General features: G+C 42.3%; 1 long non-coding RNA gene across 3 annotated transcripts in view; it reads right to left on the bottom strand.

The window, feature by feature from the left end:
- The window catches only part of LOC140610797 (uncharacterized), a 55,704-nt gene that overhangs the window by 31,988 nt on the left and 679 nt on the right, over nt 1–23,037 (bottom strand). The window lies entirely within an intron of this gene.

The following is a 23,037-nucleotide window of genomic DNA, read 5'->3' as shown; positions in this document are numbered from 1 at the left end:
ACCTTAAAAAGGAATCCTAGCACAATTTTAAAAAAGATTTTATTTATTGGGATCCCTGGGTGGTGCAGCGGTTTGGCGCCTGCCTTTGGCCCAGGGCGCGATCCTGGAGACCTGGGATCGAATCCCACGTCGGGCTCCCGGTGCATGGAGCCTGCTTCTCCCTCTGCCTATGTCTCTGCCTCTCTCTCTCTCTCTCTCTCTGTGTGACTATCATAAATAAATAAAAATTAAAAAAAAAAGATTTTATTTATTTATTCATGAGAGAGAGAGAGAGAGAGAGAGAGAGAGGCAGAGATATAGGCAGAGGGAGAAGCAGGCTCCATGCAGGGAGCCTGACATGGGACTTGATCCCAGGACTCTGGGATCATGATTTGAGCCAAAGGCAGACGCTCAACCACTGAGCCATCCAGGTGTCCCGTGAAATCCTAGCACAATTAAAATAAATAAATAAAATAAAATTGAGGTGTAACTGACATACAACTAAGTATTAGTTATACTTGTACAATGCAATGTTCAATATTTGTAGATATTGTGAAATGATCATCGCAATGTCTAGCTAACATTACCATACATAGATACAAATTTTTTGCCTTGTGATAAAAATTTTTAAGATTTGCTCTTTCAAACATGCAATACAGTATTTAACTATAGCCACTATGTTGTACATTACATCCCCATGACATTTATCTTGTAATTGAAAATTTATACCTTTTTATAAAAAAAAGACTTTATTTATTCATTCATGAGAGACATAGAGAGAGAGGCAGAGACACAGGGAGAGGGAAGAAGCAGGCTCCTCACAGGGAGCCAGATGTTGGACTCGATCCCCAGACCCAGGATCACGCCCTGAGCTAAAGGCAGACGCTCAACCACTGAGCCACCCAGGTGTCCCGGAAAATTTATACCTTTTGATCCCCTATACTCATTCTCCCTACTCCCACCCATACCTCTAGCAACTACCAATTGGTTCTCTGTATCCAAGAGAACCATGAGCTTTGTTTTGTTTTATTTTATTTTATTTTTTTGATTCCACATACAATTGAGATCCTTTGTATTTATCTTCCTCTGTCTGATTTATTCACTTGGGACAATGCCCTCAATTTCCATCATTGTTGTTGCAAGTGTCAACATTTCTTTCTTTCTTTTTCATGGTAGAATAATATTCCCATCATTGGCTTTTTCAAATAAAAAATGGTGGGGGGGGGGGATCCCTGGGTGGCGCAGCGGTTTGGCGCCTGCCTTTGGCCCAGGGCGCGATCCTGGAGACCCGGGATCGAATCCCACGTCGGGCTCCCGGTGCATGGAGCCTGCTTCTCCCTCTGCCTGTGTCTCTGCCTCTCTCTCTCCCTCTCTGTGACTATCATAAAAAAAAAAAAATGGTGGGGGGGGAGTCTACACCTGGGTGACTCGGTTAAGTGTCCAACTCTTGATTTCAGCTCAAGTCATGATCTCAGGACTGTGAGATCAAGCCCCACATCAGGCTCCACACTGGGCATGGAGCCTGGCTTAAGATTTTCTCTCTCCCTCTTCCCCTCCATGTGTGTACTCTCTTTCTCTCAAGAAACAAAACAAAACCAAAAACAGGGTCCTGGTAGTGGGGACCCCAGGTAGTTCTGGAGAGTGGACATGTTGGAAGAAGGACACAGAGGAGAGGGATGCCAGCCTAACCCCATCTCTCCTTCATCAGTATATACCACACCAACTATCATCTGAGCAGCCACCAGATAGTGGGATGGTGCTCAATCCTGTGGTGCTCAGTCATGGTGAAGTACTAAAAGAAGAGAGAGCAGAAACCCAGAACATTGGGCCCTGCCACAAGGAGGCTTCTACAGGAAAGGCTAGACAAAGCCCTGAGCCCCATGGTGTCACCTAGAACTGAGTCCTGGCCCCAGTCCTCAGTGCTGGATGAGGCCAGGAGGGGCGGGGGCCAGTGCTGCTGTTCAACACCCAACAGTCACAAGAAGGCCCCCCCAAACAGAGGATTATTTGATCCCAAACCTTAGTAATACTGAGGTTAAGACCCCTTGCCTTAAAAAAAAAAAAAAATCCCTCGCCTTAGATCATCTTCTAACAAACCCTTGATAAAATATATCTAACATGGGCCAAACCCCAACATATACGGCCTGCTTATTTTACCTAAACTGATGGGGGAGAAATGCTACATTTTAGATATTTGCAGTGTACACTCCCTACAATCCTGGCAAAGAAAAGAGATCGCCTTTGCCAAGCCCTGGGACAAAGACTGATTTTGTCAGTATGTCCATGCCAAAGGTGTCCAAAGAACTGTGATCTGATGCTCACCCATTTCTAGTCTATTTTGCAGATGAGATGGTTAATTTTAGGTGTCAATTTGGTGTGGCCAGTGTCCAGGTATGCCAGGTCAAACATTATTCTGGATGTTTCTGTGTGTTTTTGGATGGTATTCACATAAACCAGTAGCCTTTGTGCAAAGAAGACTGCCCTTCATAATGTAGGTGGGCCTCATCTAATAGGTTTAAGGCCTAGATAGAACAAAATACTGACCTTCCCTGAGCAGAAGGGGATTCTGCTAGCAGATAACCTTGGAGTTTGCACTGCAGCATTGACTCTTCTTGTGTCTCCAGCCTGCCACTTTTGGACTTGCCAGGTTATATAATCACCTGAACCCAATTCCTTTTTTTTTTTTTTTTTAAAGATTTTATTTATTCATGAGAGAGACAGAAAGAGAGGCAGAGACATAGGCAGAGAGAGAAGCAGGCTCCTTTCAGGGAGCCTGATGTGGGACTCGATCCCAGGACCCTGGGATCACATCCTGAGCCAAAGGCAGATGCTCAACTATTGAGTCACCAAGAGTCCCTGAACCCAATTCCTTACAGTCAACTGGGCTGCCATAACAAAATTCCATAAGCTGGGTGGCTAAACAACAGAAATTTATTTTCTCACAGTTTTGTTGTCTAGGAAGTCCAAAATCATGGTGCCAGAAAATTCACTTTCTGGTGAGGGCTCTCTTCCTAGCTTATAGATGGACACTTTCCTGCTGTGTGCTCACAAGGCTGAGAGAGAGAGAAATATGGAGCTCTCCCATGTCTGGTCTTACAAGGACAGTAACCCTATTAGATCCAGGCCCCATCTTTATTACCTCATTTAACCTTACTTATCCCCTTACGGGCCTATCTCTAAATAGTCACATTGGGGCGGGGTCACGGCTTCCATGTGAATTTGGGGGGCACACAATGCAGGTCTCAGTAGATCTCTTCCTATCCAGGTGCACATCTGACTGGTTCTGTTCCTCTGAAGAACCTAATAGAGGTGAGGCGAGACTTTCTAAAAAAACAAACTCCAAAGGGACGCCTGGATGGCAAGGTAGTTGAGTGTCTGCCTTTGGCTCAGGGCCTGATCCCAGGATCCAGGATCGAGTTCTGCATCTGGCTCCCTGTGAGGAGCCTGCTTCTCCCTCTGCCTGTCTCTGCCTCTCTCTTTCTACGTCTCTTATGAATAAATAAATCTTTAAAAAAACAAAACAAACCAGAAACAAAAACAAACTTCAACAAACAAACTCCAGCACTGTTTATCACAGATGAATGAGTACACACGAAAACCATTACCTAGGGTTTGCCTCTCCTCCATGGCTTCACGTCTCCCTACAGGTAGGTGGCTAACTCCCACCCCATCTCTAGTGCTGTGTTTACAGCAGATGAAGAGTGCAGTGGTTGAGGGCACAAACACTAGGGTCTGCTGGCCTGGCTGCAAATAACATCAGCTCTGCAGGACTGGGTAGATTAACCCTCTCTGTGCCTTCTTCCAACTATAACATGGAACAATGATAGACAATGCATAGTTTCTAGGAGCACCTGGCTGGCTCAGTCCCTATAGCATGCAATTTTTGATCCTGGGGCTGTAAGTTCAAACCCCATGTTGAGTACAGAGATTATTTTTAGATCTTTTTTCCTTAAGATTTTATTTATTTATTCATGAGAGACAACAGAGAGAGGCAGAGACACAGGCAGAGGGAGAAGCAGGCTCCCTGTAGGGAGCCTAATGCAGGACTGGATCCCCAGATTATGCCCTGAGCCATAATCAGGCGTCTCTAGACGCCTGAACATATGATGTTCAACCGCTGAGCCACTCAGGCGTCTCTAGAAATTACTTTAAAAAAACTTTAATAAAAAAAGATCTCCATAGTTTCCAGTTTCCCCTATTATTAACATCTTGCCTTAGTGTGGAACATTGGTTACCACTGAAATTTACAACTGAACTAATTATGGTGTATTACTATTAAAGTTCACAGTTTACATTAGGTTTCACTCTTGATGTTGTACATTTAAAAAATAAGCTTTATTTTTTTAGATCAATTTTAGGTTCACAGCAAATTTGAGAAGGTAAAGAGATTTCCCATATACCTCCTGCCCCTCCATTATTAACATCCCCCACCAGAATGGTAATTCTGTTGTAATTGGTAAGCCTATATTCACAGATCATTACCATCCAAAGCCCACAGTTTGCATTAGGGCTCACTCCTGGTGCTGTACTTTCTAGAAACTTAGACAAATGTGAAGTGACATGTATCCATCACTGTAGTCTCATACAGAGTATTTCCACTGTCCTAAAAATCCCGTGCTCCACTAATTCATCCTCCCACCCCATTAACCCATGGAAACCATTGATCCTTTTACTGTCTCTAGTTTTGCCTCTTTCAGAACATCATAGAATTGGAATCATAGTGTGTAACTTTTACAGACTGGCTTCTTTCACTTAACAATGTCCATTTAAGGTTCTTCCGCGTTTTTTTTTTTTTTTTTTTTTTTTTTGTGGATTCATAGCTCATCCCCTTTAGTGCTAATATTCCTGGATGGGTTACATTTGCTTATCCAATCACTTGGTTCAAAACTTGATTGCTTTCAAGTTTTGGCAATTATGACTAAAGCTGCTATAACCTTCTTGTACAAGTTTTTGTATGGACATAGTTTTTGTTTTTGTTTTTTTTTTGTTGTTGTTGTTGCTTTTAGAATTAATCAATTGAGAGTGTGAGTGGAGGGAGGTACAGAGGGAGAGGGAGAGAGAGAATTTCAAGCTGACTCCTGCACCAAGCACAGAGCCCAACGCAGGGCTCAGTCCCAAGATCATGACCTGAGCCGATACCAAGAGCTGGATGCTCAGTCAGCTGAGCCACCCAGGCATCCCATGAGTGGACATAGTTTTTATCTCATTTGTGTAAATACCAAGGAGCATGATTGCTGGATCATGTGATAAGAGTAAGTTTAGCTTTGTAAGAAATTAACAAACTGTTTTCCAAAGTGGTTGTACCTTTCTGCATTCCTATTCTATTTAAATTTACATATACTTGACCTAAAATAGTACGTGGTACCCAGGAAGTGCTATAGGAGTGTCAGCTGTTATTGTTGATATTCCTATTGGTCCCTTAACACCTGCTTCCTTTACCATATAAATACCCTTTGCTTGCTAACGAGCTCATCTCTACAACACCTTTTTTTAAAAAATATTTTATTTATTTATTCATGAGAGATACAGAAAGAGAGTCAGAGACATAGGCAGAGGGAGAAAGAGGTTCCCCATGGGGAGGCTGACGCAGAGCTCGATCCCAGGATCTCAGGATCACGACCTAAGCCAAAGGCAGACACTCAACCACTGAGCCACCCAGGTGCCCTCTCCAACACCTTTTAAAAAAGGATTCCCAAGTGCTCCTGTTTCTTCCAACAGAGGAGGAGTATCTAACCAGTCTGAGCAGGGGGTACAAGTTAAATCTAAGCCCAGTCCTTGTGTTAAGTCAAGGAGGGAGGAAGGGGTGGGGAGGCAGAGTCTGAGAGCATTCACACTGAGAAATCATGTGTATATGCCTGAAGACCAGAAAAGAATAAAAGGGGACCCACAGGTGTGCACAGCTGCTGTTTTGAAGCAGGTGGAGGAAGAACTGAAGATAACGGCAGGTAGAGGAGGGAGCAGGGCCTAGTGGGCCATGCCAAGAAGCTGGGGCCTCATTCTGTGGTATTCAGGACTTATTTAAACAGGTAATATGTGCACGCAGCCTGAAAAAGGGTAGATCTCTGGACTGCTGCTCCTCTCAGTCACTAGACCAAAGAAAGCTGAGCTTGAGATGGCCTGCTGCTCTCTACCCCCTTCTCCGTGATGTGTGATCCAGGACAAGTTTCTTAACCGTTGGGCTCAGTTGCCTTGCCTGGGAAAGGACACTGGGAGGATCACAGCCTGAATCTCATGTGGTTGTAGAGAGGATTTCATCATGGAACCCAGTGGTTCCCTGTGGCAGCAGTGACAGCATCACTGGGAGCTTGTTGGCAATGCAGGGTCTCAAGGCTTGCACCAGATTTGCTGAATCGGATGCTCTGTGGGTGTGGCCCAGCCATCTGTGTGTTAGTAGGCCCTCCAGGGGATTCTATTATTTTTATAAGATTTTACTTATTTATTTATTTATTCATTCATGAGAGATACAGAGAGAGAGAGAGAGAGAGAGGCAGAGACACAGGCAGAGGGAGAAGCAGGCTCCATGCACAAAGCCCGATGTGGGACTCGATCTCAGGACTCCAGGATCACGCCCTGAGCCAAAGGCTCAACTGCTGAGACACCCAGGCTTCCCTCTCCAGGGGATTCTATAGGCACACTAAAAATGTGAATTCTAGCGCACACTTAAATCTGGAGTTTTTTTTTAAAAGATGGTAATTTTAATCACATGGTCACAATAGTAGGGGATTTCTTGTTGGAAGTACCTGCCTTTCTCTGAGATTTGGCAAGCAGGCAGGGTAAGCTGGGGAGTCTGTGGATTTGCCCCACTGAAATCACTGCTTCTTCAGCTGTTCACAGATTTTCCAGGTGGTAAGATTAACATTCGGTACTTTTTATAAAAAATAAATTCCAAAGCTCCACCTGAGAGGGTCTCAGAACTCCAGGAGATTCTCCAGGCTTGTGTTTTGAACAAGCTCCCTTGCCAGTGTGACTACTAGACGAAGGTGGGAAGCACTGCACAGGCTAATGCTCTTTGCTGATTTCTCTAGGAAATAACCTCTGTCAGGGCAGAGGAGTTGCACAATACATATGAATAAATCAAGTAATGAATTAAGTTGTTTTTGTTGAATTGTCTTGCTACCCAATGTAGCAAGACATTGTAGCTGCCAGAGGGGAGAACCTCTTTCCCTTTTTTAAAAATTTTAATATTTTTGAGGGGGTAAGGGGCAGAGAGGGAGAGATAATCTCAAGCAGGCTCCATGCCTAGCGCAGAGCCTGACACAAGGCTTGATCTCAAGACTCTAAGATCATGACCTGAGCTGAAATCAAGAGTTGGATGTTTAACCTAAGCCACCCAAGCACCCCTCTTTCCTTTTTAATTTTCTTCTAGAAATTGAGGTGGTTATAACAAAGAAGGGACCCAACATATCTTATGAGATCCCTGATAAGCAGATGGACCTACTTGTGTATTCATTTGCTCAAATTCATATAAGTGCCAACAGCCAGGTGAAGTTAAATAAGCAGACACCCTACAGAGCTTGTGGTACAAAAGCTGGGTAGTGAGTTCTGCAGACTGCAGAATGCTGTGCGTTGTTCCTACAGACCTTGAGGGAGAATGACAACCAGAGGTTCAAGTGTTCCAAGCTTCAGTGATTGGTGTACTGACCAGATCCCATTACTGCTTCCGCTGATTCTTCAGGGGTGAAAACCCAGAAGGGCCACAAGAAGTGTGATTTCACACACACACACACACACACACTCACTCACAAGAGCAGTAGAGATTCTGAACATGCCCACATGAATATGGAAAGCCAGTCCGCCCAAGTTTTCCTTGTAATGATGTCTTCAGTACTTCGCTGGCTTCATTGGATAAATCTTAAAACATCCAAGAAAATGCGAGTAAGTGATCAGCAGCCTTGCATCATTTTATCTCATAGTATTATGTTTATTAGAATTTTCATTCCAAAGATCTGTAAGGTCTATATATATGCTAAAAAAAAAAATCTTTGAAGGCTACTTACATTGCAGTAGAAACAAAATGCTTATATTGTAGCCAAAGCAGACAATACTGCCTGGATGAATTAATTATCTGCACATTGATTTAAGATTTTTAATTGAAATATAGTTGAGAGGGCAGCCCCGGTGGCCCAGCAGTTTAGCGCTGCCTTCGGCCCAGGGTGTGATCCTGGAGACCCAGGATCGAGTCCCACATTGGGCTCCCTGCATGGAGCTTGCTTCTCCCTCTGCTTGTGTCTCTGCCTCTCTCTCTCTCTTTGTGTCTGTCATGAATAAATAAATAAATAAATAAATAAATAAATAAATAAATAAAATATTTTTAAAAAAAGAAATATAGTTGACATACAATGTTATATTAGTGGATATTAGGTGTACAAGATAGCGATTTGACAATTATATACATTATAATTCAACAATTCTATTCAATGTTTACCACAATAAGTGTAGTTACTATCACCATACAACATCATCACAATATTATTGTACTTTTTATCTCTGTGACTTATTTATTTTGTAACTAGAAGTTTGTACCTCTTTTTTTAAAAAGTAAAATCTATGCCCATTGGGGATACTGAACTCACAAACAACTCCAAGATCAAGAGTCACACACTGTACCAACTGAACTAGCCAGGCCCCCATAAGTTTGTACCCCTTAATCCCCTTCACCTATTTCATCCATTCTGTCAACACTCTTCCTATGACAACCACCAATTTGTCTTCTGTATTTATGGTTGTTTTTTAAATTCCATGTATGCATGAAATCAAATAGTATTTCTCTTTTTCTTAGTTCACTTAGCATAATACCCTTAGGTCCATCCTTGTCATTTTGGCAAGGTATCATTCTTTTTTATGGCTAATATTTATATATGCATATGTGCATATATGCCACATCTTTTTTTTTTTTTTTAAGACTTTATTTATTCATGAGAGACACAGAGAGAGAGGCAGAGACACAGGCAGAGGGAGAAGCAAGCTCCATGCAGGGAGCCCGATGCGGGACTCGATCCCGGGTCTCCAGAATCACACCCTGGGCCAAAGGCGGCGCTAAACTGCTAAGCCACCAGGGCTGCCCCCACATCTTCTTTATACATTCATCTATTGATGAACACTTGGTTGCTTCCATGTCTTGGCTGTTGTAAATAAAGCTATAATAACCATAGAAGTGTAGATAACTTTTTGAGTTTATATTTTCATTTTCTTTTTTTTATATATATTTTTTCATTTTCTTTGTGTAAATACCTAGTAGTGGAATTACTGGATTACATGGTAAATTCTATTTAAAATTTTTTTGAGGAACCTCCATACTGTTTTCCACAGTGGTTGCACTAGTTTGCATTCCTAACAGTGCACAAGGGTTCCCTTTCCCCCATGTCCTAAACACTTATTTATTGTCTTTTTGACCCCAGCCATTCTGACAGGTATAAATTTGCATTTCCCTGATGATGAGTGATGTTGAACATCTTTTTAGGTGTCCATCGGCCATCTGTATGTCTTCTTCAGGAAAACGTCTATTCTGGTCTTCTGTCCATTTTTAATAGGAGCATCTGTTTTGCTGATGTTAAATCGTATAAGTTCTTTACATATTTTGGATATCAACTCCTTATTGGATGTCATTTGCAAATATATTCTCTCACTCAGTAGGTCACCTTTTCATTGGTTGATGGTTTCCTTCACTGTGCAAAAGCATTTTATTTTGGTGTAATCCCAATAGTTTATTTTTGCTTTTGTTTACTTAAGACATTTTTTAAAAGAGTTTATTTATTTATTCATGAGACACTGAAAGAGAGAGAGGCAGAGACACAGGCAGAGGGAGAAGCAGACTCCATGCAGGGAGCCTGACGTGGGACTCGAACCTGGGTCTCCAGGATCATGCCCTGGGTTGAAGGCGGCGCTAAACTGCTGAGCCACCCGCGACGCCCTACTTAAGACATATTTAGAAAAATGTTGGTAAGGCTGATATCTAAGAGCTTATGGTCTATGTGTTTAGGAGTTTTCTGGTTTCAGGTCTCACATTTAGGTCTTTGATACATTTTGAGTTTATTTTTGTGTATGGTATAAGGAAGTGGTCCAGTTTCATTCTTTTTGTATGTAGCTGTCCTGTTTTCCCAACACTATTTATTGAAAAGACTATCTTTTGCCATTGTATATCTTTAAGTTTTTTTTATTTTTTTAGATTTTATTTATTTATGAGAGAGTGAATGAGAGAGCACAAGCCCAGGAGCAGCAGAGGGAAAGGAAAAAGCAGGCTTCCCATTAAGCAGGGAGCCTGATGCAGGGCTTGATCTCAGGACCCCAGGATCATGACCTGAGCTGAAGGCAGATACTAAAACAACTGAGCCACGCAGGTGCTCCTTCTTTTTTAATGGAAAATTTTATTGAGATCATTGTTAATTTTTATGCAGTTGTAAGAAATAATACAGAGAGATTCCTCACTTTCTCAGTTCCCTCCAATGGTAACTGCTTTTATTATTATTATTATTATTATTATTATTATTATTATTTTACTTAAGTAGTAAGCTCTATGCTCAAAGTGGGGCTTCAACTCATGACTCTAAGATCAAGAGTTGTAAGCTCTACCAACTGGGCCAGTCAGGCACTCCTACTCTGTTTTTGTGGTAAAACACATGTGACATAAAATTTGCCATTTTAAAGCATACAATTTATTAGCATTAAGTACATCAACAATGACATGTGCAAACATCAGCACTATCCATCTCTGCAACTTTTTTTTAAGATTTTATTTATTCATTTGAAAAAGACAGAGAGCACAGAGGGAGAGGGAGAAGCAGGCTCCCCACTGAGTCGAGAGCCTGATGTGTGGCTTGATCCCAGGACCTAGAGATCAGGACCCGAGTCAAATGTGGACACGTAACCATCAGACTCACCCAGGCGCTCCTCTCCGCAACTTCTTCATCTTCCCAAGCTGAAACTCTGTCCCCATTAAACACCAACTTCCTCTCCCCCCCCCCAGTTCCTGGTAACTGCTGTCTACTTTGTGGATCTATTAACTTGCTAAGTCTTGGTACCCCATCTAAGTGGAATCCTACAATACTTGTCCTTTTATGTCTGGTTTATTCCAGTCAGCTTAATGTCCTCAGGGTTCATCTGCATTGTAGCAGGTGTCAGAACTTCCTTCCTTCTTATAGGCTGAATAATATTTTATTGTGTGCATTCATCACATTATCTATTCATCTGTAAGGACACTTGGGTTGTTTCCACATCTTCTCTGTTGTAAGTAATGCTGCTATGAACATGGGTGTGCAAATATCTGTTTGAGTCCCCAGTGGTAGTCTTTTACAAAATGATGGCATAATATCACAACCAAGATTTATAGATAAATTTTTTCCTGCTATGTTTTTTTTTCCCCACAGCTTTATTAAGATATATCAGCCAGAATATTGACATTGATAGAATTCATTCATCTTATTCAAATTTTCTCAGGTTACTTGTACCCATTTGTTTGTGTATATTAAGTTCCACACAATTTTTAAAAAAGATTTTATTTATTTATTTGAAAGAGAGAGAGAGAGAGTGAGCATGAGTGGGTGAGGGGCATAGGGAGAAGCAGACTCCCCATGGAGCAGGAAGCCCAACTTGAGGCTCAATCCTGGGACTCAGATCATGACCTGAGCTGACAGCAGATGCTTAACCAACTGAGCCATTGGGGTGCCCCAAGTTCCATACAATTTTATGCCTGTGTGTTTCCATATCCACTACCTCAGTCAAGATTACAAACAGTTCCAACACCACTACTTTCCCTAGTGCTGCCCTTTCATAAGCAACCCCCTCCCTCCTCCAACTGTTATTCTGTCTCCATCTGGAAAAAATGTTACCATTTCAAAAATGTTATATAAGTGGAATCAGACATTTTGTAACCTTTTGAAATTGGCTTTTTTTTTTTTATAGGTACTCAGCATGACTCCCTAGAGATTCATTCATTTGGGTTGTTACATGAATCAATAGTTCACTTCCTTCTATTGCTGAGTAGTATTCTATAGTATGGATGGACCATGATCTGTTTAATCATTCAGCTGTGTGAAGGACACTTGGGCTGATTCCAGTTTTTGTCTATTACATATAAAGTGACTTTGGACATTCATGCACAGGTTTCTGTGTGAACATGTTTTCATTTCTTTAGGATAAATGCCAGGAGTGCAATTGCTGGATCATGTGATAGGTATCTGTTTAGTTTCTTCTGAAACTGCCAAATTGTTTTCCAGAGGGCTGTACCATTTTATATCCCCACCCACAATAAGGTCCACATGTTTTCCGATGTATTTTAGTTTTTCCACATCCTCAGTAGCATTTGGTGTTATTAATTCTCATTTTAGCCATTATGATAGGTGGTAGTGATTTCTCATTGTGGTTTTAATTTACATTTCCTTAATGGCTAATGATACTAACAAATGTCTTTTCATGTTTTTGCCATCTGAATATCCTCTGTGGTGAAATGTCTAAATATTTCAAACCTATATTTTATGTTATATATGTATATATATACATATAAAACCATATATATATGTGTATATATATATATACTAATACATATGTCATGTATACAAATATAGAATGGATTACTTTTTTTTAAAGATTTTATTTATTTATTCATGAGAGACACACACAGAGAGAGGCAGAGACACAGGCAGAGGGAGAAGCAGGCTCCATGAAGGGAGCCTGACGTGGGAGTTGATCCTGGGTCTCCAGGATCATGCCCTGGGTTGAAGGCGGTGCTAAACCCCTGAGCCACCGGGGCTGCCCATAGAATGGATTACTTTTGATGGAAGCCCAAAGCACAACAACTCAAAGAAAGTTTAATAAAGCCGAAAGCCGATCTAAAATAAAACATACTATAGCTAGAATAAAGCGCCAATAAAATTACAACAAATGTGGGTAGTTAGGTATCCACTGGAAGTGGCATAGTTTAGTGCAAGCATAACATGCCACGCTCTTATCTGCTAAGTTAAAACCAGAGCTGCCTGCTAAAAAAAAAATCTATTGCCCTGGGTTTGTATACCTCACTGCTTGATCTGGGGAAATTACTTTCTTGTGAGGCTTATTTTTCAGGACAGTAGGCCATGCGTGAGGAACAAATACATATTTGGTTAATAAATAAGCAATATGATGTTCCAAAGAAAGTCTGAAGAGATTACTGAAAAGTTATTCACTTTACAGTGCCAACTGAAGAAGATGCATTTTACATTTTCATATACTGGACTTGGTAACCTTTGTAATTCAAGTCCTTGATGTTGAGTCAAAAGAAGAATGTCCATTTTTCTTTGCAATGGTTAATTTTATGTTTAAACTTGGCTTGGCCATGGCACCTCATTGTTTGGTGAATACCAGCTTAGATGTTGCTGTGGAGGTATCATTTTATTTTTTTATTTTTATTTTTATTTTTATTTTTTTAAGATAGAGGCAGAGACATAGGCAGAGGGAGAAGCAAGCTCCCTGTGTGAAGCCCAATATGGGACCTAATCCCTGGGATCATGCCCTGAGCCAAAGGCAGAAGCTCAACTACTGAGCCACACAGGTGTCCCTGTGGAGGTATCATTTTAGATGCAATCAACATTACATCAGGCTTGAGTGAAGTGGATGATTCTACAGAATGTGGATGGCTCTCAATACAACAGTTGAAGGTCTAAAGAGCAAAGATTGAGGTTTCCAAGAAAAGAAGACATTCTTGGAGTGCCTAGATGGCTCAGTTAAGTATCCAATTTTTCGTTTTGGCTCAGGTCCTAATCTCAGGGTTGTGATATCAAGCCCTGAGTTGGGCTCTGTGCTCAGCAGTGAGTCTGCTTTAGATTCTCTCTCCCTGGAATGCCTGGGTGGCTCAGCGGTTGAGCATGTGCCTTTGGCTCAGGACGTGATCCTGGAGTCTTGGAATCGAGTCCCACATCGGGCTTCCTGCATGGAGCCTGCTTCTCCCTCTGCCTATGTCTTTGCCTCTCTCTCTGTGTGTCTCTTATGAATAAATAAAATCTTAAAAAAAAGAAAAGATTCTCTCTCCCTCTCTGCCCCTCCCAGCTTGTGCGCTCTCTAAAATAAATAAATAGATCTTTTTTTTTTAATTTTTATTTATTTATGATAGTCACACAGAGAGAGAGAGAGGCAGAGACACAGGCAGAGGGAGAAGCAGGCTCCATGCACCGGGAGCCTGATGTGGGATTCGATCCCGGGTCTCCAGGATCGCGCCCTGGGCCAAAGGCAGGTGCTAAACCGCTGCGCCACCCAGGGATCCCCAATAAATAGATCTTTTAAAAAAAGTTTTCTTCAAGACTGTTGCATAGGAACCCTCAAGTTTCTAGCCTGTTGCCTTGTAGAATTCTTTTTTTTTTTAAAAGATTTTATTTATTTATTCATGAGAGACAGAGAGAGAGAGACAGAGACACACGCAGAGGGAGAAGCAGGCTCCATTCAGGGTGCCCGACGTGGGACTCGATCCCAGGTCTCCAGGATCACACCCTGGGCTGAATGCAGCGCTAAACTGCTGAGCCACCGGGGCTGCCCACCTTGTAGATTCTGACTGCAATATCTACTCCTCCCTGAATTTCCAACTTGTTGGCCATATACACATTGCATGTATATGCACATACATATACATAGCACATACATATGTATAGCTAGCTGTATACATGTATATTATCATTTGTTTTGCAAAAGTTTATCACTGGGGACTCAAACAATATTTGCACACCCAGGGGTTTTTTGTTGTTGTTGTTGTTTTTAAAAGATTTTATTTATTTACTTGACTGAGAGAGAGAGAGAGCATTCAGGTAGAGGGAGAGGGAGAAGCAGACTCCCCACTAAGCAGGGAGCCTGATGAGGAACTCAATCCTAGGACCCTGAGATCATGACCTGAGCTGAAGGCAGAGGCTTAGCAGATAGAGCCACCCAGGCGCCCCACCCCCGTTTATAATAGCAGTACTTACAAAAGGTAAAATGTGAAAGCAAACCAAATGTCCATCAACAGATAAATGGATAATGTGATGCATGCATAACAGATTAGATTTTGACTTGCTAGCCCCTACAATTATGTGAGCCAATTCCTCAAAATAATTCTTCCCCCTTCTCTTATACATACACACACACACACACAAACACACACAGAGGCATATCTTAAGAGATGTTGTGGGTTCAGTTCCAGACCACTAAGATAGTGTGTATATCACAGTAAAAAGAATCAAATAGATTTTTTGTTTCCTAGTACACATAAGAGTATTATATACTATAGTTATACTATAAGTACTTATACTATAGTATAGTCTATATTATAGTCTATTAAGTGTGTAATAGTATTATTTCTAAAACCCCCCTACATACCTTAATGAATACTTTATTCCTAAAAAATGCTAATCATCATTTGAGCTTTCAGTGAGCCATAATCACTGATCACAGAACAAATATAAAAATAATGAAAAAGTTTGAAATATTGTGAGAATTACTGAAATATGACCTAGAGACAGAAAGTGAGCAAATGGTACTGGAAAAATGATACTGATAGACTTGCTCAGGGCAGGGTTGCCACAAACCTTTTTTAAAATTTATTTTATTTATTTATTCATGACAGACACACAGAGACAGGCTAGGCAGAGGGAGAATCAGGCTCTCCATGGGGAGCCTGATGTGGGACTCGATCCCAGGACCCCAGAATCATGACCCGAGCCAAAGGCAGATGCACAACCACTGAGCGACCCAGGCATCACAACCACAAACCTTTAATTTATAAAAATGCAGGGACGCCTGGGTCGCTTAGTGAGTTAAATGTCTGCCTTTGGCTCAGGTCCTGATCTCATGAGCCCCGCCTTGGGCTCCCTACTCAGTGGGGAGTTTGCTTCTTCCTCTCCCTCTGTCCCTCTCTCCAGCTTGTGCTCTCTCTCTCACTCAAATAAATAAAATCTTAAACAAATTTAAAAACATATAAAAATATAATATCTGCGAAGTGCAATAAAAAGAGGTATGCCTATATGTGTATACAACAAAAGCAAGAGAACAAATATAGATGTACATATATAAAAAATATATAAATATACACATGTATAAACTTATATATATATTATATATACACAATCCGTATCTCTGGAAAACCCAAACATAGCCTCCAAGGCATATGAAAAATGTAGGAAACTTCCACCTAATAATAGGGGACAGATTTGCAAAGATGTAGACATGAACATTCGGCCTCTGAGGTAACTAAAGCCAACTGGGAGTTTTATTTTTGCCACACAGGGAGCGATGCTGCAAACACCTGGTCTCTTATACATCTCTTTGCATTCATAGCACACCCTTCCCCACACACCTCACACCATCCTTCCCATCTGGGAAGGGAGAAGAGGATGATCAGGAAGGTGACTTGGCCAAGGAAACATGAACTGAAGAGTGGAGCCTAACAATGTGACTTTAGGCCAAGGTCATTCTCCCTATTGGCACCTGAGGTGGGGGTGTAATACTGAGGCCTCAGGAAGCATCTTGAAACCCAGGGGCTATATGGGCGATGGAGACAGACACAAAACTCAGGTCCCAGCATAGAATATCAGGACTATGGAGAAAAATAAACCCCGGGAATGAACGAGCGGGCAACTGCAATATCACAGGGGCCACTGGGAGAGGGGGCCAGGCAGATGTCAGGGGCATACAGGCAAAGCTTCAGGGCAGGAATGTGCCAGACTTGAAGAATAGTGAATAAGGAGGCCCATGGTGGAGTGGAATGAGCGGTGGGGGAGGGAGCGAAGGGCTGGTAGCCCCCGTGACGACTGGCTTTGGCTTTTTTTGGTTTATATTTTAAAAATAAACTTTGCTTTTTAGAGCAGTTTTATGTTCCCAGCAAAATTGAGCACAGAGTGTTCCCTTATCATCCTCTGCCCTCACACATGCATAGCCTCCCCCATTACCAGCACCCTCACCAGAGTGGTGCATGTGACACGGTGCATTGATCCACTGATGGACCTAATGGGCACACCATTATCACCCAAGCTCCACAGTTACATTAGGGGCCACTCTTGGTGCTGCATGTTCCATGGGTTTGGATAATGTATAAATATATGTATCCACCACTATAGGATCATACAAAGCAGTTTCACTCCATAAAAATCCTCTGTGCTCCGCCTATTCATCCCTTCTTCCTCTCTAATCCCTGGGATCTAATGACCTTTCTACTGATTCCAGTTTTTCTTTTTCCAGAATGTCACAGAGTTGGAATCATACAGTATGTGGGCTTTTCAAACTGGCTGCTTTCACTTCAGTAATATGCATTTCAGGTTCCTCCATGTCCTTTCGTAGACTGAGCTCATCTCTTTTTAACGTTATTACTCCACTGTGTGGATGGACCATAGTTTACGAATTCACCTGCTGAAGGACTTCTTGCTTGCTCCCAAGTTTTGACAACTATGAATAATGTGTTATAAACATTCCCATGCAGGTTTTCATGTGGACATAAGTTTTCAGCCCCTTTGAGTGATTATCGCAAGGTGTACAAATGCTAGGTCATATTGAAAAGTGTTCAGTTTTACAAGAAACTGCCACACTTATCTTCCAAAGTGGCTGTACTATTTTCCATTCATTCCAGCAAAGAATGAAAGTTCTTCTTGCTCCATATCCTTGCCAACATTTGGTGTTTTTCAAGTTGGATTTACCTTACTCTAATAGGTATATGCTAGTATGTCATTGGTGCTTTGATTGCAATTCCCTAATGGCAGTTGAACATCTTTTCATATGCTTATTTGCCATCTGTAGATCTTTTGTGAGGTTGTCTGTTCAGCTTTGTCCATTTTTTAGTTGGGCTGTTAATTTTATTGTAGGAGTCTTGAGACCTTAAGACCAAATGTGCAGCTCAACCTCAAACTTACAACCATGGGATCAAGGCATGCTCTACTGACTGAGCTAGCCAGGTGCCCTTGGATAAGCAATCTTCTATTGGATGTGTCTTTTCAAATATTTTCTTCTACTCTGTGGCTAGTCTTCTCATTCTCTTGAGTCTTTGTCTTTTATTCTTAGCAAGATGGGAGCCACTTTGAGCAAAAGAGGGATGTGATGGATATGAAAATTTAACTCCTATTAAATATTCAATGATGGCGTCTGGGAGGCAGTTTTCTAGAGCTCAAGGGAAAGGTGTAGGCAATAAGTAAACATTTGGAAACCATTAGTGTGATAATTTTTTAAAAACTTAAGGTGAGGGCAGCCCGGTGGCTCAGTGGTTTAGTGCCTCCTTCCACCCAGGGCGTGGTTCTGGAGACCCGGAATCAAGTCCCACGTTGGGCTCCCTGCATGGAGCCTGCTTCTCCCTCTGCCTGTGTCTCTGCCTCTCTCTCTCTCTGTCTCTCGTGAATAAATAAATAAATTAAAAAAAAAAAACTTAAGGTGATATTCATATAACAAAATTGAAACATTTAAAAATGAATACTTTGTGGTACGTAATACATTCCTGATGTTGTGTAAGAACTATATCTAGTTTCAAAATATTTTTATCATCTCCAAATAAAACCCTGAACCAATTAAGCAATTACTCCCTCTCCCCTGCCCCAGCCCCTGGGCCATCTGCTTTCTGTCTATGTATTTGCCTATTCTGGGCATTTGAAACAGACTCACAATATGTGGCCTTATGTGTCTGACTTCTTTTGCTTAGTATGGTTTCAAGGCCCATCCACATCGTAGTACATCTTAGGGCTTCATTCTTTTTTGTGGCTGAATAGTCACTTGAATGTGTACATCACACTTTTATCTTTCATCTGTTAATGGATGGATAACTGGGCTGCTTCCAACATTTAGCTTCTGTTAATAGTGAAACAGCCATAAACATTTGTTTATAGGGGTTTGTTCATGTACCTGTTTTCTACTTCTTTGGGTTAGGTATCTTAGAATGTAGATGGGTTTTTAAGGTCAGCAAGACTGGAAGCTAAGGCAATGAATAGATAGGGACCAAGTCCTGAGGTAGTTCATTATTAAGAGATCGGTGTGAAGAAGAGGCAGCTATAAAGGAGCCTATGAAGGAGTAGATGATGGGATGGGAAGAAACCCCAGAGTGTGTGGTTCACTGGAAGCCAAGTGAATAGAATATTCTAAGGAGGTAACATGTAAACTGTTGCCAACAGGTCAAGGAAAATGAAAAGAACTGACGCCTGCATTCAGCAACAGGCAGGTGCCTGTGACCTTGAAATGAGTCATTTCAGTTGGGTAGGAAAGGCCTGAAAAGAGTAAATTTAATAGAAATTAGAGAAGACCTAAATAGACAGATACACCATGTTTATGGATTGGAACATTTAATATTAAGATAACAAGTCTCCCCAAATTGGTCTATAGATTCAATGCGATCCCAATCAAAATCCCAGCAGTTTTTTGGTAGAAATTGATAAATTGATTCTAAAATTTACACAGAGGGGATCCCTGGGTGGCTCAGCGGTTTAGCGCCTGCCTTTGGCGCAGAGCGTGATCCTGGAGTCCCGGGATCGAGTCCCACATCCCTGCATGGAGCCTGCTTCTCCCTCTGACTGTGTCCCTGCCTCTCTCTCTCTCTGTGTCTCTCATGAATAAATAAATAAAATCTTAAAAATAAAAAAAAGGAAACTGCATTTCTAACATGAAAAACTTTATAAAAAAATAAATAAAATTTACACAGAAATGCAAAAGATTTAGAATAGCCACAAGTTTTTTTTTTTTAAACAATTTTATTTATTTATTTGTGAGACACACAGAGAGAGGCGGAGACATAGGGAGAGGGAGAAGCAGGTTTCCTGCGGTGAGCCTGATGCTGGACTGGATCCCAGGGTGCTGGGATCGAGGCCTGAGCCAAAGGCAGATGCTCAACCATTGAGCCACCCAGGTGCCCCAAAACAAGTTTAAAAAAAGAACACAGGGATGCCTGGGTGGCTCAGCAGTTGAGCATCTGCTTTTGGCTCAGGGCGTGATCCTGGAGTCCTGGGGATCAAGTCCCACATCAGGCTCCCTGCATAGAGCCTGCCTCTCTCTCTCTCTCTCTGTGTCTCTCATGAATAAATAAATAAAATCTTTAAAAATAAATACATAAAGAACATAGGAGAAATATCTGATTTCAAGACTTATTATAAAGCCACAGTTATCAAGACAGTTTGTCTTAGCAAAGGGTAGATCTATCAACCAATAACAGAATATGGAGTTGAGAATCAAACTCACACTTAAGCAGTGAATTGATTTTTGACAAAAGTGCCAAGGTAATTCAGTGTGGGAGCAGACACTTCAGTACTGGTGCTGAATAGCTAAGTATCCCTATGGAAAACAATGAACTTCAACCTTATCTTATACCATATGAAAAAATTAACTTAAAATGTATCATAGACCTAAGTGCTAAAGGCATCAATCAGTTTTACTGAAACCGGGATTCCCACATACAGCCATGAAGCACTGGTCTATAAAACTGTTCCCGATAGACACCTTGTCCTTAAAGCAGGACTCTTGCTCCTCCCTTGCCACCATTCCCATGTTCCCATTGTCTCACCTGCAGAGAAAGCTGTTCACACGCTCAGCTCTCAGGTCTAGTCCTTCAATTTCTATCCACTCTACCTTCAACTTCCTCCACTTTAGTGCAGGCCACCAACTTTGCCACCCTGGGCCATGGTAATGGCCTAAATGGACTCATCATTTCCTGTCCTTCTCCTTCTGCCCAGTCTCCACCCTGCAGCATGAGCAGCTATGGGATTCTCCTGATTAAAGGCTTTCAGTTGCTTCCACCTCACTTCAGGAAAATCTAGATTGTCACCACAGCCCACATGGCCTTCCTTGTCCTATTTAGCTATTGCTGACATCCCACCCCCCACCCCCCACCTAGGCAAATGGGCCTTTCTTTCCCACCTTCTTTTCTTCAGGGTCTTGGCACATCATGTTTCCTCTACCTAGGGCCCTCCTCCTCCCTGCTCTTGCTCATCCTTTGGGACTTGGCATAAGTGCCTCTTCCTCTGAAAGATCTAGGGGATTCTTCAACACCAGGAGTGCCCTATGTTATGATCTCATTGCATCCTGGGCTTTTCTTCCATTGCACTTACGTTTTCCTATCATGCATTAGCTAATCAACATGTGAGACAGTAAACTGAGCTCATGCACTGTCCAAACTATGAGCAGGAACACTGTTCAGTGCACCAATGGAGGCCAGGCACCAGCTCAGTGTTTAGCATGTTGAGGATGCTTTAGAAATACCACCTGAGCGGGGATCCCTGGGTGGCTCAGCGGTTTAGCACCTGCCTTTGGCCCAGGGCATGATGCTGGAGTCCGGGGATCAAGTCCCACGTCGGGGTCCCTGCATGGAGCCTGCTTCTCCCTCTGCCTGTGTCTCTCATCTCTCATGAATAAATAAAATAAAATCTTTAAAAATAAAATAAAGTGTTACTCTGCATTAAAAAAAAAAAAAGAAGAAAGAAATACCACTTGAGGGAGAGCTATTGAGGTTTAGATTCCACTTACCCATTGTGTGTTACTCAATATTATGGGCTAAGGTTCAGAGAACTTCCGGGTGGCCTGCTTTCACAGATTCCTCATAACCAATCTGTGGAGGTGAGTGTCATTATTGTTTCCAGTGCACAGGTGAAGAAAAGGAAAGTGCAGACGAGTACAGTAAATTTTCCTGGCATCACCCAGCTGACAATGGAGTCAAGTTTTAAATCCAGGTCTTTTCTGACTCCAACATGAGATCTGTCTACCCTATACTGCAAGTGGCTCAGAAAGAAGCAACGAGTTGATGCAGCTATGATACACACAAAATCGGCAGCCAATCTATTTTTCTTTCAATAAAAAAATGAAAGTATCATGATGTGGTGGAGGAGAGCACTACAATGATGCATCCTTTATATAGATGTAGATGCTGGGTATTCACTAGCAACTAAAACATTTTATTTTTCTAAAATCCCAACAGGATTTTTTTTTTAAGATTTTATTATTTATTCATGAGAGACACAGAGGCAGAGACACAGGCAGAGGGAGAAGCCTGTTGCAGGACTCGATCCCAGGACCCAGAAATCATGACCTGAGCCAAGACGGTCAACCACTGAGCCACCCAGGTGCCCCTAAATTGTATTTATTATATTATTATTATATTTTTAACAAGATTCTTATTTATTCATGAGAGACATATAGAGAGGCAGACACATAAGCAGAGGGAAAAGCAGGCTCCTTGCGGGAAGTCCGATGTGGGACTCCATCCCAGACCCTGGGGGGATCACAACCTGAGCCAAAGGCAGTCGCTCAACCACTGAGCCACCCCGGTGCACCGCGACTAAAAAACAACTTTGCCATAATTGAGAGGAAGAAGATAGACAATGAACAGGGCACCCAAGAAATGTGAAGGAAAAGGAAGCAGCGATCCAAAGGATGAGAGATATGAGGTGGTTTGTCAGCTGAGACCTGAAAATGAGGAAGAGCAGGCCCGAGAAGCAGGAATAGGGACAGTCACAGGCTGTGAGCTGTGATTAGGGGAGCGCTTGTCCACTTGCAGGACTAAAGGATGTGGCACTGGAGGTACTTTCAAACCAGAGATGCGGCCTAAAGGCTCAGGGCCTGCATACTCCGATCAAAAGCTCTGTCCTTCACTGCTTTCATGTTTTGTCCCAAACATCTTCCCAGTGACGCCTTCTCTGGCTGCCTCATTTAAAATGTCCACGTTTCCACCTCAACACAATCTATGTTACTTATTTCTCTTGCCTCTTGGTTGCCTTCCGGGGAGAGCTCAACGGTTGACATGGTTGCTTCGTCTACGTGGTGCCATAGCACTTGCGTCTGGGACTCAGCAGCAGATCAAAAAATAGCCAGACTAATAGTGCTGGAGAAGTTCTAAAGAAAAGGCGGCCACGACTGAAGCCCACCACGTCTTGCCCAACGGACCCTGCCATCCCCCGGCCACAAATAAATAAAAGCTCCCAGACCCGCCCTTGGCCCAGGGGCCGGCTAGCCTCAGCCCCAGTCCAGCCTGCCCGCCTCCCGCCCTTACGCACAGCCTCGGGTCTTCACTTCTGAGTCTCAATCCCCCCAGGCCAACCCTTTCCCGCAGACCCCGCAACCATTCCGTCCCATCCCCCAACATCCCGCCACAGCCGCGGGAACCACCACTACCAC

Source organism: Canis lupus, chromosome 19 (assembly GCF_048164855.1).
Source record: "Canis lupus baileyi chromosome 19, mCanLup2.hap1, whole genome shotgun sequence".
Lineage (NCBI taxonomy): Eukaryota > Metazoa > Chordata > Mammalia > Carnivora > Canidae > Canis > Canis lupus.
The sequence above is the reverse complement of the archived record's forward strand: the minus strand, read 5'-3'. Positions and strand labels throughout refer to the sequence as shown.